General features: G+C 39.0%; 1 long non-coding RNA gene across 1 annotated transcript; it reads left to right on the forward strand.

The window, feature by feature from the left end:
* The first annotated feature begins 396 nt into the window (after positions 1 to 396).
* LOC143435090 (uncharacterized) lies at positions 397 to 4439 on the forward strand. Its single transcript, XR_013105076.1, has 3 exons — positions 397 to 624; positions 1147 to 1311; positions 3038 to 4439. It is a non-coding gene; the product is annotated as an uncharacterized LOC143435090 (long non-coding RNA).
* Positions 4440 to 17527: the final 13088 nt, after the last annotated feature.

Genomic DNA, 17527 nt, shown 5'->3' on the forward strand with positions numbered 1-17527 from the left:
AGTTCACACATGCTATAAAAGGACAGATAGAACACAACCTGCTTTTTCCATGAGAGAGGAGGGGCAGACGCAGACAACAGAAACACTGCCACACACACACAGGTAAGTTCACCACCAATGGTTAGACGAGTGGGTTATGAAAGTCCAACAGCCTAGATTTAAATCCTGGCTCTTGTAAATTACCATTTTGAACAAGTTTTAGGACCCTCTCCAAGCCTCAGTTTCCCTTTCTGGAAACCTGCATGATGAATTTTAACACCCATTCCCTAGGGTTGCTACCAAGAGTTACAAAGATAATGAAATTAAATCGTTAAAAATAAAAAATAAAAGAGACTTAAAACAGATGTTAGCTACTAGTACCATCAGAAAACATAATTTTTATTTTTGCAGCTAGTGTTACACTTACTGCTACTGTCACCACCCTGCTCCTGTCAACAGTATTTTGCCCCATACCTTATGGAGAAAGGAGATCCCATGCTGCTTGAAGCTTTCCAGTCCAGATAAAATAATTCATCCTGGCAGAGAGGTGAGGAGGGCCCCAGCTCGTCAGATGTCAGAAGAGAGGATTTCAGAGAAAGGAGTTGCTACAGAGGGAAGTAACCCTGGCCTGGCCAAAGCAGATAAGTAAGTTTGTTCTAAATGGCTTCCTGGACTGAGGAGGGCCACATGCTCACAGTCATATGATGAACTGGAGAGTGTGTGAGAGATGCTAAACTCACTCTGAAGGGAAAGCTGCAGCGTTTGAATAGTCACAGGAATCCTGTGCCTTCTTCTAATGCTATTTGGAATTGTGAAATAAATTTAGTACTGTGCAGAAAAAAAAAATGTTGGATTGGATGCAATGGGAACTCTGAAAAGAATTTTATTTAGCTCCTGAAAGATACATATTTCTTCCTCTGATCATGTGGTAACAATGTGAGCACGGAATGTGCTTGCTCACCACAGCTCTTTGTCCCTCAGGGGTGGGGCGAACAGCCTGGCTCAGGTTACTCTCAATGTCACGTTTAGCTGCTGATTAACTTCAAAATCTGTGAGCCCTTTACTCCCGTACTCCCACTGGACCAGACCCTGCTTACTCCACACCCCTAATTTTACCAAGGAACAGCATATGAAGGACTCACGTGACTTTTTCTTAAACACATCTAGTTGGCACAGAAGAGGAGCAACAAACCTTACTGATGGAGAGAAGATACAGGGGAGGGGAGAGACACGACAGCACAGGCTTGAAATAACTTACTGTGGAGAATCAAATGACATGGGCAGCTTTTAAGATTTCAACGAGAAAGGCGCTTAAGTAAAATACTTTTTGAGGTGAGGCGTTCCTGCTGCTATATATAGTGCCCGATAAATTAACTCTGTCGGATTTCTTATCTCTGCACCTTTTGCTTACTAGAGGCTAAATACTGTGTGTGTGTGTGTGTGTGTGTGTGTGTGTGTGTGTGTGTGTGTGTACATACACATGTTTAAAAGCAAAATCCAGCTGTAATTTTTTTTTACTTTAGCAAATTTTTATTTATAATCAAGAACACCCATTTTAGAAGTGAGACCTTGTTGTCTTAGATTAGTGGTGAAAACAAAGTGGGGGAGCTCCCTCATAGAGGCAGGGGGAAGTGGGATGGGATAGGGGGGTTGCAAAGGGGAAACTGGGAAAGGGAATACCATTTGAAATGTAAATAAATAAAATACCCAATAAAAAAATAGAACAAAGTTGAGGTGTCTATGAGCACTGCAGGGCTTGGCATCCTTAGGGTGTTCCTCAAGTCAGTAGACAGGCTTAAGTTCTGCTTCTCCAGGAGGATCCTTTGGATCCGGGATGCCCTCCTCAGTTTAGGTTTCAATTCAGGGACTGTGACAGGGCATTTTGTAAGATAGAATCCTACTTACTGTACCCTTCTTCTAAACACAAGCAGGGACCTTTGGACACACTACTGACCTATGCTTTTGGAGGATTTCACTTGATGATGACTATAGTTTCCAAGGTTATCAGCCTTCATAGCATTTTTCCCAAAAGGCATCTGTGGAAAAAAAACTTTGGGGCTGGAATTCATTCTGTTTAGCTTTCCTCCTGTTCCGTGCCAAAGGCTTTGCCAGTGGGAAAACTTGTAAAGGGCAATGTAAACACATCCGTGTTTGCCTTCTGAAACAGAAGTTAAACACTTGTGATATTGCCCATGCTAACCAATAAACCAAGCTGTTCCCACTGAAGAAAGTATCCTAAAAACCTGGGAAACAGACCAGGGGTAGACCAGGCAACTTCAGGGTTTCTACATATGAGGGGGGGTGGAGGGAGAATCTATCTCCAAAAAGGGATAGGGACTTTCCATTTATTTTCTTTTTATTGTATGTATCCAAGATGGTATCTGTATTTGACTCATATATACATAGTAAAATGATTGATACAACCAAGCAAACTGACATACTCTTCCATCTCACAACAGTGTGCGTGTGTTGCATGTGGTGTGTGTGTGTGTGTGTGTGTGTGTGTGTGTGTGTGTGTGTGTGTGTGTGTATAAGGCTACTAACTTTAGCCTTTATGCTGCACACTGGCTATGTTTTCTTATTCTACACAACTCAAAATTGTGCCCTTCGGTCCCTTGTTTTCCAGTTTTCCCCATTTTCCTACCATTTCTATGTATTCAGATTTTGAGTTTCTTTGATTATTGTCTACTGATGCTGTGGTGACAATGAATGCATAAATCTCATGGGCAGTAATAGCATTCCCTTTGGATGTGTGACTTGGAAGAGAGGTTGCTGGCTCATGTACTTCTAATGGTTATTTCTTTATGAACCAATCTGCCAGCCCACCAACAGCACACAAGGATTCACTTTTCTCTGTATCCTCGCCAATATTTTCTACCACTTACCTGTTTTATGTTGTAGCCATTCTAACAAGTAATATGTACCTACTGATCTCCATTCTAACAAGTAATATGTACCTACTGATCTCCATTCTAACAAGTAATACGTACTTACTGATCTGCAATTCCCTGATAATTTCTGATGTTGGCTCTATTTTTTTTTCTATACCTTTTGTAAGGGAATTTCCATGCAGCTGTATCTTCAAGCATTCATGTGAACAGCATGTTGGTTGGCAACCTCTTAGATTTCATCAGGAAAGCACCAGCTTCAGCCTTAGAGGAACTGAAAGAGTTAAAGTTTCCAGCTCCAACCCCTCCTGGCCCCTCTACTGGAGACTGAACAACAATAGAAAGTGCCACACAGGGCCAAACCTTGGGAACAGGTGAAAAAGTGATGTTTGACAGTTCCCTCTCCTTTTATCTCCAGAGTCTTCCAAGGTCTTTCAGCCCTAGAAGCCTCTAAGCAGGCAGTTAAGCACTGGGGCCCCTGCTGTCATCCAAGTAAAACATTCTACACTCACCCTCCGTATCTTTGGGTTTTCTTTTTGTGTATATGAGTATATTGTGGCTGTCTTCAGACACACCAGAAGAGGACATCTTCAGATCCCATTACAGATGGTCGTGAACCACCATGTGGTTGCTGGGAATTGAACTCAGGACCTCTGGAAGAGCAGTCAGTGCTCTTAACCACTGAGCCATCTGCTCAGCCCCTTGTTTTTATTTTTTAACGTTGTCTATGTCTTAGGCTAGATTTGCAAAATTGAAAATGGCAAATTGCTTTTTTAAAGAGGACAATACCATGAGCGTTACAAAGTCTGCCAATTATACAAGAGACTGCAATGACGAAAGCACTGCTTGCTCCTCTTCCAGGCTCCCTAAGATTGGTCTCTTGAGAGCTGCTCCATACAGAACAGTAGCTGAGCAGGTTATTTGTGTAAAATTTGTATCTGACAACCCATCCAATGTAGATTCCAAAGACAAGTGAATGGTGTCTTCTTTGATTTGAAATAGCTCACTGCCACAGCATCAGGCTGTGGTAACAATTTAACCCTGTAACATTTCTCACTGATGCTGTGAATAAAACTTCTTCCTGGTTAGCTTTATTCTCCCATGTGAACATCAACATCAGCCTCTTGGCCATGTGAACCTCTATTGTGTCATACCATGGACCAGGTGTCTACATGTATTAATTTTTTTATTTTTTCCATCTACCCACCCCACCCTGTTCTGTTCTCTTGCTATAGATCTGGCAGTGATTTTAGAACTAATTCTCTGGAATCTTCTAAACACAGCGATATTATTTTCATACATGTTTATTTTTACCACTATTTGTTCTCCCATCCAAAAGAAAATTAGCCAGCACCTTAAATCGGTGTTAAACAATGTTAGCGCTGTGCTTTTCCTCATTAGCTGTGAACACTTCTGTTGTTTGTCCCATATACATGAGCTTCTTTTGGCTTACAACAAAATATTTTTTTACTTATGAAATTATAGATGCAGTTCTGGCTTGTGGTCTGTTCTTTTTTTTCCCCTTAATCAATAATGGACTTTATTTTTCCAATAAACATTTTCTGCAACCATGGTTTGTCCATGTGGCTCTACTATTTAGATGCTAGTACTGTAAACTATTTCAATACATTTTCTAAAAGTAAGCATTCTCTCCTTTCTTGAAATTACTCTCCCATGACTTGATCCTGCTGAAGAGACGATACCACAAATGGCATAAAATTTGCAAATGACACAAGAAGTTGTTCTTTTACTGATGCTCTGAAATCTAAGTGCCAGATGACATTTTGTAGAAGATCATTGCACTGATAAAATCAGGAAACATTGATCTGTGGTTTTCTTTCTTTGTTTCTGGCATTATTTGCTCTTTGGTAGACTCTATATAATATAATTTCAATTTCACATAAACAGTCAGAAGATTTTCCTTTCCTACAAGTTTTAAAAAATCACTGCAGTGATTAACATGGTTGATTTATTAAAGTTTCAAAGAGCTCCCCTTCACAAATATCTGTCTGGTAATTGTTGGAAAACTAAAATTGCCCTTTAACAAACTCTCTCTCTCTCTCTCTCTCTCTCTCTCTCTCTCTCTCTCTCCCTCTCCCTCCCTCTCTTTCCCTCTCTCTCCCTCTCCCCCTCTCTGTGTCTCTCACTCTTTCTCTTTCCTCTTTCATTCAATTAATATTTTATTTTCAAGCTCTCCTATGGCCAGCCCTAGAATCCTGCCCTAAGAACTATGTATCTTATCTACATTTCTCTATGTATTATTGAACAAACCACTGTCCCATAATCACCTTTAAATTCTTCATCTGTGTTTATTTCTTCATTATTTTGCATCATCTACTGTAGCAGGATATTTTTCCCACAAGTTGGGAGGAGCTAAGGTGGGAGGAGTAAGGAGAGGAAAAGGAAGAGTAAGGAGAGGAAGAGGAGAAGGAGGAGGAGGAGGAGGAGGAGCTAGGGGAGAGAGCACCAGAGAGAGGGGAACATGGAAGCAGATGTGTGCTTGTCTCTAGCAGTCAAAGGTAACTGATATACCTAGTTGGGTATTGGGTTACACCTCTGATTGTGTGGACATCTTGTTATTGAGAATTATGAAATATATAAAGCCTTTGGATAATTTAAGCATTAGAGTCTCATTCCTACAAGGCCACGTGGATGGCCGGGTGGTCTCAGCCCAACCTTGTGGAGAGAGCATGGAAGATTGGCAGAGCCATCACCCACACTGGCATCTTGTGGGTGGAAGGACCAGTGTCTCTGCCTGCCTGAGTCACTGGACTAAGCCACCAGCCTGAGCTGCGGCATCAGGGAGAACACACCACTGCTCGTGACCTCAGGCCTAGCCTAGTCGGGAACATGGTGGCTCTGTAACACAAGCAGATCAAGTGCCGCTGTTTTAAAATGTCTCCTGCAACAAGTGGCACCCAATATCTGGCATGAATTCACTAGAAATTTAAGTCTATTTCACCTGAGAGTAAAAGTTGTATTTTGTTTTTTTTTTTAAAAAGAAAGTGAGTAAGTGCTGAGATAAGTCATGTGACTCCTAGTGTGGGAACACTGAACAACAACAACAAAAAAACTGCAGGTGAGCTCCCCTGCTATGAGGAAACACAGGTTGCTTTTTGTTCAGAATAAAAGGAAGTAGCTTACTTCTATGATAGAGAGATTTGAACTGTGAATTAAAATTGAGATTATTTGTTTTGAAGATAGATTTAGAAACAGTTTTGTCCGATTCATGTGGGAAATCTCACCTGCAGTTCAGAACAAAAATAGGTAGAAAAAAATTGTCTGTGGCTCTAGTCACAGAACCACAGACAGGTATACTTTTTAGCCAAGAGAGCTACATAAATAAGCCTCCCTCCGTTGTGGAGCAGTTATTGATTTAAGTATAAAGTTAAAATATAGGGATTATTTGCTTTTAGGAAAGATTTATAAACAGATTTGTCCAAATCACGTGGGGATTATCACCCACAGTTTGGAACTTAGGGAAAATTGTCACTGGCTCTAAAGTAAAGAGTACAGTGTATAAGTGGAGGCTGCTCTGGAGTACAGAGCCAAACAGATAGATGATATAAATAAAAACCTGTTCTAGGCAGAGGGCTGAACAGAAAGATAGTGTAAATCAGGTATATTCAGATGATATAAAGTTATATTGCCTCACAGGAGACTCGGGTTCTGTCTAATGTGGGCCCCACAGGAATTCTGGGTTTATTTCCTGCTTGGCAAAACAGAGAAGGCCTAAAGAAGAGGCACATACAGTGTTTTAGTTATTAAATTGATTTTATTTTTAAGATGGATATGATTTTCAGTTTTGTGGTTATATTTTTCCTCTTGAAAAGAGGTCAAGATAAAGGTTTTTCTGGTTACTGGCTCAAGGAAATTCTGTTTTGGGAAAAAGGTTTTGTCTGTGTGTTTTCAGAAGAGATGATTAAGATATTTCTACCTCCCAGAATTATATGGATTAGACATGACAGAGGCAGGCCATCACAAGACTATATTCTAGAATTCAAACAAAAATTATCTTGATATTAAAACTTGTTTTGAGAATTGTATATTGCAGAATACACATCCTTGGTGTATCTACTCATCAATCAAGCTGAGCAGACCTAATCAAACCTCTGATGTCCTGGAATTTCAGCTGGATGCAGTGAAGACACAGACACCAGAGACTTATCAATTTACCCTTCTCCCCATCCCTCTTCTAATATCTCAATGCCCAAATTCAGCTTGAAGAAGTTAATGAAAAGTCAGCACCCCTATTCCCTGGGCTTGGGGACTAAAGTGGTTAATATTAGGCTGTCTTTCTAGGGAAAAGTAGTGGTTTTGTTGGAACAGGGAGGATTAGCTAGAATTTATTGCATAGCCATAACCTATTGGTAGAAACCTGTATACTTGTTATTATGCTGAAGTTAAAATTTCTTAAACGGTACAAAATTTATTTTGATTTCAAATTCTAGGGTTTCATTGGTATATTTTCTTCTATTACGTCAAAATTGGTGGGTGCAAGGCTTAGACCCAGTCTTTCTTTAATTTTTTTTAACTGATCTGACATGGTTAGCCTGTGAGTTAAGGGCCTATAGCAAATTCATGGCTCTGAGTTTACTGTTAGGGTATTTTCTAGATTTTAATTAGAAATAGCTGAGAGAAGTTAATGGACAATAGTCCAGATTGCTTTACATACATAGTTGGTTTTCAAAAACATCAGAAGTCCACAGAATTGATGTTACAAACATTCCTGTATAAATATTCATTTGATTAGAGACCTGTCCACTCCTGACAGCTTCCTGTCTTGGATTCTAAGAAGAAATTGGGCATCTTTGGAGTTATTCCAGTTATGGTGAGACTGCCACTAGGCAAGAATTTGTCTCTTTTCATCTACAGACAAAATACTGTCCAGAAAAGGGACACACTTTCAGAATAGTCAAATGATTATATCTGCCAAGACAGAGTGATCAGCCCTTAAAAATTCTTCATTACTAGGTCTAGCAGATGATCCTGGGCCAGAAGGCTGAAGACCAGATGCTCCAACATTTTGAAGTAAGGGACTGTCTAAGTAATCAGCAGCCTATATAAATTGGCTAAGTTTTAAAAGCCACAGTTTGTGCTTCCCATATCCTCAGTTAATTCAGTCTTTCTGGAATTCTGATGGGGTTGAAGACTTATAGTCTCACAGCCAAACCAGGCTCTTTACTTTGAGAAGATGGTTTTCAGATGGGATTCATTCTAAAGACAGGATATAAGCCAGGTTCAGAACTAAGTCTTAGTTTAGGAGAGATGGCAGAGGTTCTATTTAGTTAACAAAAATGATGGACTGGGTATTGGGTCTATCTTCTACTTTACAATTACAATATGATAATATAGGTGTGTTCAATTTATATCTGAGAAAAAAAGAGTCTTTTAATTGGACAGAAAGGGGGAAGTGTTGTGGATAGACCCGGCCTTGTATTTTTTTGCTAATTTCACTTTCCTGGGATGGGCTGCAGAGGAGGAGTGAATCGGTACACAGGAGACTTTTTGTGAACCTTCTGTCTACCTTAATTTGCAAAATAAAGGCTAGAGCCAGTGACTGGGCAGTAGAAAAGGAGGTGGAAAAAAAGGCTTAGGGGAGGAGAGAGAGGGAGGAAGTCAAAGGAAGAGGAAGATGATGGAAGAGTAGGAGATGGAAGGACAATGGAGAAGCATGTGGCCTAGAAAAACCTCAAGTTATAAAGGAACTCATAGCTAGGGAATAGAGTAGTGTAATGGTAAATCTGCCCAATCTAGGCATGCAGTTTATATCCATAATTATTGAGTTGTGTTTTCTTTGACCCGTCTTATTTGGGTTGGAGATTTACCAGTACAATCTACTTCTGCTTTCTTCATTTTAAAAACTAATGTGTCTCACAACTATTCAGAATAACCAACAAGTGGGTGTGATCCAGGTGTCTACAAAAACAAAACATCTCAGTAACATGTGGCTCAGACAGGACTGAGTGTATACTTTGTGGTAGAGCTTTTACCAAAGGCTATAGGTTCAATCCTCAGCACAATATGCATATGTATACACACATACACAAACACATATTTACACACATAGACATAAATATATACACACAAACACACATTCATATACATACATAGACACACAAACACACACGGTGTGGCATATACATAAAACATATAATGAAATATTACTCAGATGTTAGAATAAGTAAAGATCTGATATAATCTATGATATGGAATAGTTTTGAAAACATATCACTAAATAAAATAAGCAAAAGGACAAATATTATATTAGTGTACTTACAGGAAGCAGGTGCTTTGCCCAATTCATAGAGATAAAGAGTAGATCAGAGGTTCTAGGCACAAGGATAGATGGCTTTTGTGTCTCTTCTACATGGTGACAACTACCCAACACTGAACATACAATTAATGTCAGCAAATTACATACTTCAAATATTATGATGACAAATTTAGGTTATATGTCTTTACCACCACCACAACAAAAGGAATACTACAAGAACTAAATGTAGCAAATGTCTTCCTTATATGACTTTTTGGATACAAGCCTTAGCCTAACTAGTTCTGCCATTTTAATGGCTTTCTGTTTTGTCTCCCTCTGTAGTGTCCCTGATGTCTCCCCAGAGTTTATAATTTGACCTTCTTTGCTGCTCATTTTCTAATATTTCACGAACATTAATTTTGTCATAATTTTTAACCTCTTGGTTGAAGTTTTTTAAAAACTGGTAGTGATTTCATTCAAGAGAATTCCTTTTCTCTATATCTCTTGTCCTTTTGTGTCATGGTATCTTATACAGAACTTGTGCCCACTCCCTCGTCATTAATCATATTTAGATGTAATGTGTTCTTCCTGGCCCTCAGAGATGGTTCTTCTTCTAGGCCATCACTTCTCTCTGGCTCTAGGAAAAAATCATAGGACAGAATTAACATACACCATTATGGTTTCTACTTTCTAGTCAGCTGACATGGGCTGCTATGGATACACCATCCTTCATACCATCTCCCCAGGAGGCAGGCCAAAAGGAGCATTCCTTAGTGTTTGCAATTTTGTTTCCTCCACTTTTCTGTGAGGTTAATGGAGCCCAGGAATATTGCAGTATGCCAATGCTTTTCCTGGGTTCCCAAAGAAGTGGTTGGTTTGCTTTCAGCATGTGATGCTTAAGGATATTGTTCTCAACCACCTCTTTCTGAGATGTCTACACACAAATGCATTGTCTCTGGGTCTTTCTGCTCCCATATTTGATCTTTATTGCAATGTCATCCCTCTCCAGACATCACTTGAGACTTAGTTCTGGGGTTTTGTCAAAGGTGACATCCATATTTTTCTTTACATCTCTCTCATTTATTCTGGAAAGATTTGTGGGGAAAATATGAAAAAATAAAAATAAATAATAAAAATTAAAAATATGTAGAAGACATAGTTTCAGTCTCTTCAGTCTGCCTTCTTAAATGTAGGTTCCATTATTTACAAAACTGAGCTTTAAAGTAGACAACTAAAAGCAGAGTTATAGGACGGAAATATCTTGTCAGAGGAATCTACATATCTGAAAAGTAACCGTGAGACACAAGCATTGCCTTTGCCTGGTTAGTTGGGAGTCAGAAAGCAACATGCAGACTCTGTGAGAACACATTCATTTCTTCAAGAAGCTATGCTTCACTTCATCCTTACCCATTGGTATCCATCAGTACCCAGAGTGTGGTCCAGCATCACATGGTAGCTTGTTAGACAGTCTCAAGCCCCTCCCAACTCCAGACTCAGAATGGAAATCTGCATTTCAGCAAAAGTCCCAGAGAATTCAAAGGCATGTAAAACTGTAGAAGTACCATTCTCTTACTAGACTCCTGCCAAGCTCCGTGATTATCCTTCAATCAATCAATAAGCTGTTTGCTGAATAGGCACATGAATGTGTATGATATTATAATTTCTATCTCAGAGCATTTTTAGTGACACATAGGAATTTCCTAGTCTCCCACTAGCAAACTAAGCCATGTCCTCATCAACCTGGACTCCAGTACCAGCACTCTAATTGGCCCCACTTGACTGCCCCTAGTTATGGCTTCAGGATATGTCCCACCAAAAGTGAAAGAGTGAAGAAGGAAAGTAACATTTATTACCAAAAACTCTTAAGAAATTTCATCAGATTCTAGTCTCCCACCATTGTACATACCTGCAAAGGATAAAAAGAGATCCCCTTTCCTTAGTGACACTTCAGAAAATGTGAACATGATTTCTGTGTGTTTGCCATACAGATATTAGAGCAGTCAGACCACTCCCTCCCACTTCTCTCCCCACAGAGGCCATGTTGCAAGAGCCAGGTCCTTGTGAGAGGGTAGAGCTTAAGCAGACAAGGTTGATGGTGAAGACAGGCTTCACCAGCACGCATGCTCAGACTATGCTGGAGACATGAAATTTCTCTTTTGTCAATTGCCCTCACCAGGTGTAGCAACAATTACCACTGTCAGTCTTGGGAGTATTTTGTTAAGCTAGGAATGAAAGGTGATAATTTAAAATTAGTTTCCCTGTGTAGGTCATCAAACCTTCACTAAAAACAGATAGTTTAAAATGAGTGTTTGCAATGTTGAAACAGAACATGATAATTCTAAAAATACACACTTTATTACTGTGAAAGTCTTTTCTAGAAACTCAAACACAGAGGCAAAGTAATGATTTCATTCTTTCCAAGTAATGATTTCATTCTTTCTGGCCATATCCTGGGAAGTAATTTTTTTTTCCCAAGGCACAAGGTTCACACAGCAGGGAAGCAGCCAGACTGGTTAGCAGGACTTCTGTGGATTCTCAGGAAGCTAATGGTAGGAAGACAAGGAAAGCTGGGCTATAGGAAGAACACACTCTCTCTGTGGGATCCTGCTCTGTACCAGTCTAAACAAATGACTCTTGTTAAGTCTTTGGATATATGAGGAGCACAAAATGGCAGAAGAAGAAACTGTCATAGATTGCACTATATTGTACTCTATGATGTAATATACTACAAATGAGAAATACACAAGGAAATGGCCAAGGAGGGAAATAGGTGTGACCTGATAATATTACACATATTCAAGTACTAAAATACCACAGTACACTCAAGAAACAAGCATAATTACAAGTGTCATTTTAAAGTTGAAGAATTTGAGAGATGGAAACATAAACTTACAAGGAAGATGGATTTTTTGAATGACCCTTCACCCTTTATAGCTTTAAAATCCCTAATCCAGACATCAGAATCTAAAATGCTTCAAAATATAAACTTGTCTTAACATTAACATGATGCTACATCTAGGAAATTTTACATATTATGTGTGATTGCGATCAGAGTTCAAAAACAAGCATACCAAAAAATATTATCTAAGGCTAGCCTCAGGAAATATGAAAAAGGTAGACATGGAACATACAGATTTCATGTTTACATTTAGGTTCTATGTGTGTGCATATATTGTGACTTGTGAAACTGCAAACATTTGTGGTCAGAAGCATTTCAGAGAAGGGACGTTTACCTTGTACAGCCTAGAAAACAATTACACCCGATTTACCAACAAAGCTCTCCCTAGGCATAGAGTCCACTTTGAAATTCAGTTGGTTAATCACAAATGGCCAACAAACCTTCATGAAATCAGCTATTCTTTCCAATTCCTCTACCTTTTCCTTTTGAATTCATTATAAGCCTGCCCCCACCCACATACACGTGCACACACACACACACACATACTCATGTTAAGGCCAGAGCATCCTTCATGGTGTCCAGTCTAAAGAGTCAGTCCTGCTGTAGAGACAATTGATGACTGCACTCTTGAAAACCTTGCCTTTTCAGTTTGCTTTTTTGTTACTGCTGTTAATATACATTTTATGGATTTATAACAAACTTCATATTTTTATTTACATATTTACTAATTTGTATCATATTTACTCCCCACTATTTTTATGAACTCTTCCAGAGTCCAACTTCCAAGCCTCCTCCCAAAGTCATCTCCAATTTCTTTAGTAACTTTCAGGTTCTAATTAGTGCTTACCATATAAATATGGTTGCAAGGTCATCCACATGGTAGACCTACCATGAACCATACTCCTAAAGGAAACTTGCTCTCATACCCCCAAGAAGCCATCAGCTGTTAGTAGCTTCTCAGCTAGGGGTAGAGGGTTATGAGCCCTTCAACCCCTCATGCTAGAATGTTGCAGGCCTTGAAATTGTGCAGGTTTTTTGCAAGCAACTATAGCTACTGTGAGTTCATGAGTACAGAACTCTTGTCCTAGTCTTTCACAAACTGTGCCCTTATAATCTTCCTACCCCTTCTTCTATTCCTTCATGTTCCCTGAGCCTTGTGGGAAGTATTACAGTGGGACTTTCTCAGACACAGAAGCTTATTCATATTTTAAAACTTAAGACCTTTTACTGAGCAGTTTCCCTACGATTATAAAATGGCATTACATCTGCTAAGGGGCTAGGTCTATCTCTCTGCTCAGCTCTGGTATATCTGTTCACTTCTGTGTCCAGTGGCAGAAACTCCTGCCTCTAATTTCTTCTCCCAGAATTCCCCACTCTTCTGGAAGATTCTCCCTCTGCTTCCTGTCCAGCTATTGGCCCTCAGATCTTTATTATAGCCAACCAGATACAATTCTAGATTGCCTTAGTCAGATAAGGAAGAATAATCAAATATTTACAAAATATGAGACCAGCGATGGGCCACAGAAATGTCAATACTAAATTCTGACCAGGATTTAGCTCTCTCCCAGTTCAGAATTAACCACTAAATATGTAGAAATACCTCCATACAATGTACCCACAGAGCATGATATCAAAGTCCTATTTATGATTGAGCTCTTCACAGACGTGTATTTTTTGCACTTTGGTATGTTTATGAGTTGCTACATTAATTGCCATCCATCCCATGAAGAAGCTTCTCTGATGAGGACTGTGAGCCACAGTAGTCTGTGGTATGGGGATTTGGATTTAGAGGACAGGTGGATGCTAAGTAAGTTTAGGAAAGCAAAATAACAGCAATAGATTGATTCCTGGGACCTATAAGCTCCCAAGTCTGGGGTTCCTGGTTTATGGTACAAAGCATGCACTTCCTTTTACATAATGGGTTTTCCATTTTAGTTTATATTTAAGCTCTCATTCATTCTTGATTCTCTTCTTACCTCGATAGGGAGTCAACTAGCCTAGAAAATCAGAATTTGCTTGTGTATTATCATGTGGACCCAAATCTCCACTCCTCCTCTTCTATTTCAAGAAAACTTGCACTTTCCATTATCTTTATAACAAAACTGTGTTTGTGAGTATGACAGAATAGCACTCTCCTCCCAAGAAAAATATGCGTATCTTCAATAATTACTGCAGGCAAGCTCTCTTTCCCTGTTTTCTACATATAGTAATTAGATCTAAAGACGTGTTGCTATAAAACATTCTATGTGGTACTTTCACTTATTTCTCTTGTCTGTCTTAGAAAATACAGCCCAATTTGTAGCTGTCAAATAACTAGAGAAAACAAAGTCATGCACACAAAGGCCTGTTGATGCCTCTGAGGCTCTTTGGATGGTTCAGAAATCACAAGAACACCCACCACCACCACCACCCTTTAACTGGTCTCTTGGAGCATCCTCCTCTCTGCACATCTTGGACTCTAACATTCATACATGAATGGGATACATAGATGTTAAGTGAGATTCCTCATCTTCTAGTTAAAAGTCAGTCCTTCAAATGACCCAATTTTCTCTTGCTGACTTTGCTCTCTTCTTGGATGATCACTAGGATAGTGACTACCTGGTATTACATTAATATGTGCCTGCTTTTGAATTTTAAAGGTCCTTTATCCAATACTCTTGAGTGCAGATGATGAAAAGTAATCCTACAAAGGGTAAGGGATTGCCCAGGACTTTCAAGTACACAGAGAGCCATTGGTGCTACATCAGGCATCATGGTACCTTAATTTCCTACATGTTACTTGACTTCTGGAATTTTATCTTCTGCCGGAGCAAGCAATGCATGAAGACCCCTCTGCTGTGCTCCCTGTTCCAGTATGATAACGACATCTTCCGATGATCTTAAACACTGTGTGGAGTTTCTTAACCAGGCATGGTGTTATGCCTGTAATCTCAGTAAGAAAGGGGGACGCAGAAGTGTCAAGGTTTTGAGGTCAACATGAAGTACCTAGTAAGACTGTGTTCTAATTTTTTTAACCTAATTATGGGTGAGAGTTTAAACACAGTGGTTTGAAGTACAGTTCCTTTTTCCATTTAAAATAATCTGAATTACTGCCTTGAAAAGACCGTTGGGTGTTTATTGATTTCTTAGCCCCAAGCACATTTCTGTTCTCAACTAAGATGAGCTGACTCTGAGTTTGCTTTCTTCAAGGGAGCCCTCAAGATTCCTGACACTTTCTTCTGTCATTTTCTCCAAAGCGATGCTCTACAGGCTCTTTTCTAATAGAAAAACAAAAGCTGAGCTTCAGGATATAAAAATTATCTATGCCCAGATCTTCAGATTATTGTAATGAGCAATTTTCCAGGTTTGTTGCCTACAAAACAGCTTCAAGGAAACACAAACATGTCTAATAATGGAGAAACTCACATTTCAAGCAAGCAGTATGCCTATTTCTTCACTATGTCTTGGACATAAGCCTGTCATGTTTGCCCCATGAGGTAAGGTTGAAAGCTAATTCTTTCACAATGCTGGAGATGGACCACCCAAGACTATCCCTGGCCATACCCATCAGAACTTTTATTGGCATCATTAATGCTTTATTGATTTGATTTATAAGCTCTTTCAGTTACTCTTGCTTCCTCGAGGAAAGAGACTACTTTTAACCCCACTATACCTTATCCAAATTCACAGTAATTAACAGAAACTAGTGAATCAGCAAACATTTCCTGTGTTATGTGGTTGAGTTTTTTTTAACTTCCTTCTACAGAACTTTCTCTTCTAGTTTCAGACAGAAAACCATACTGCCTTAACTTGGCCTTATCACACCATTTCATGCTCAGTATAGAGTAGGTAGAGAAGGCAGCATCCATTTGTCTATCTTTTGTAACACATACAAGTGTGGGTCCTTTCCACAATCTATAAGTACATAGAATTCTGTATTCTGTACTTTTAAGAAAAAAAAAAAGAACTATTTTCCATTATGGTTACAAAAATTCCAATCCCAGTCATCTCCAGGCTACCATCTCAGTCATCCACCAGTAAATACAAGAGCACAGGGGATCAGAGAATACATTTAAGATTATATCTCTAATCTGGTCATTGGTCTATCATAGTCTCAGAACACTGAATTATATTGTCCAACCTAGGTGCTTTGCCAGAAAGTGGATGGTTGTCACTCAAAGAGTAGCTGAGTCTTCAAGAGCCTCTGCCCCACCTCCAAGGCATTGACACATATTCAATCCAGTCACTACTCTCTGGGGATGCAGCACTCTCAAATCCTCTGTCCAACATCTCTCCTCCACTTCATTTTTCTTCAAGACCAGTTGTTCCAAAAACACAGATCTATGCAATGAAAGGCAAGGCACAACATATTTTTCTACATAAAACCCTCTGGGCTATCCTCAGCCTGTAAAAACAAGGAGTGAAGATAGAAAAAAAGAAGAGAGGAAAGTCAGAGATTTTTTTTCAAGGATTCTTATTTCACAAAATAAGCTATTTTCACTGTTCACCATAACCACATTTAAAGACAAGTAGTCATCTAAGATTATTCCATTAAAAAAATAATAAAGACAAACTGTTTTTTTTTTTTCTTTTATAAAGAATTAGGGCCAAGGAACAAGGAAGATGTGGGGCCGGGAGGATTCTATTTTAGTAGTATGAAATGCCGATCTTCTCCTACTTCACAGTTCTCAAAATAACACAAACTATCTCCCTTTTTTGAAGTGGAAAATAGTCATGCTCACAATAAGCCTATCTTATCATCTTCTGCTTCAGCACCGGTAACTTTTTTGACCTGGACTAGGAGTCACTATGCTAAACCAGAATTGAATGACAGAATTCAGGATTGTTCAACATGTCTGCAAGATCTGAGAAAGTGCATAACACTTTGGGTGTTTTTTTTTTAAATCAAATATATCAATGAGAAATTTAGACTTGGGAGGAGATCCGGGTCAGTGCAAGCAGCCTTTCACCTTTGTGTTCTTGAACTTGTCATCCACTCTGCCGTTGTCCCAGATGGTCATCACTCACTAGAATCCGCAAGTTTATACAACTTGGAAAGTTTTTTTTAGCAACAAGTACATAAAACACATTCTTAACCTCTGAAATTTAATGGGCATTTTATGTTGTGTTTACCTTTTCCATGGGAGCCAAGAAAGAAGTCTAGCTTGTCTGTCTGACACTTTTAAGACATGAGCTTGTTTCATAGTCTGCATCCAACTCAAACATTTAAAGTTCAAGAGGAAATGCTTAAGAGGAAGTGGCAACAACGTATTCTCATTTCTTCAGATAATGGGGTCTAATATATGACATACAATAGAGTATGTAAAGATATGCAATTTATAATTGTTAGGATTTTAATTATTTAGTGAATGTTTTAAATGGACAGCTATTTTATGATCTATCAGTTAACAGGTAAAAAAAAAAAAAAAAAAGACAGTTGTGAGATGTTATTTTTGGTTCCTTTTTCTCTGGATTTGCTTTAAAATCCAGTTCTTTATTCATGGTTTTCAAGGAAGAGTAAATAGA

This window comes from Arvicanthis niloticus, chromosome 19 (genome assembly GCF_011762505.2).
Source record: "Arvicanthis niloticus isolate mArvNil1 chromosome 19, mArvNil1.pat.X, whole genome shotgun sequence".
Taxonomy (NCBI): domain Eukaryota; kingdom Metazoa; phylum Chordata; class Mammalia; order Rodentia; family Muridae; genus Arvicanthis; species Arvicanthis niloticus.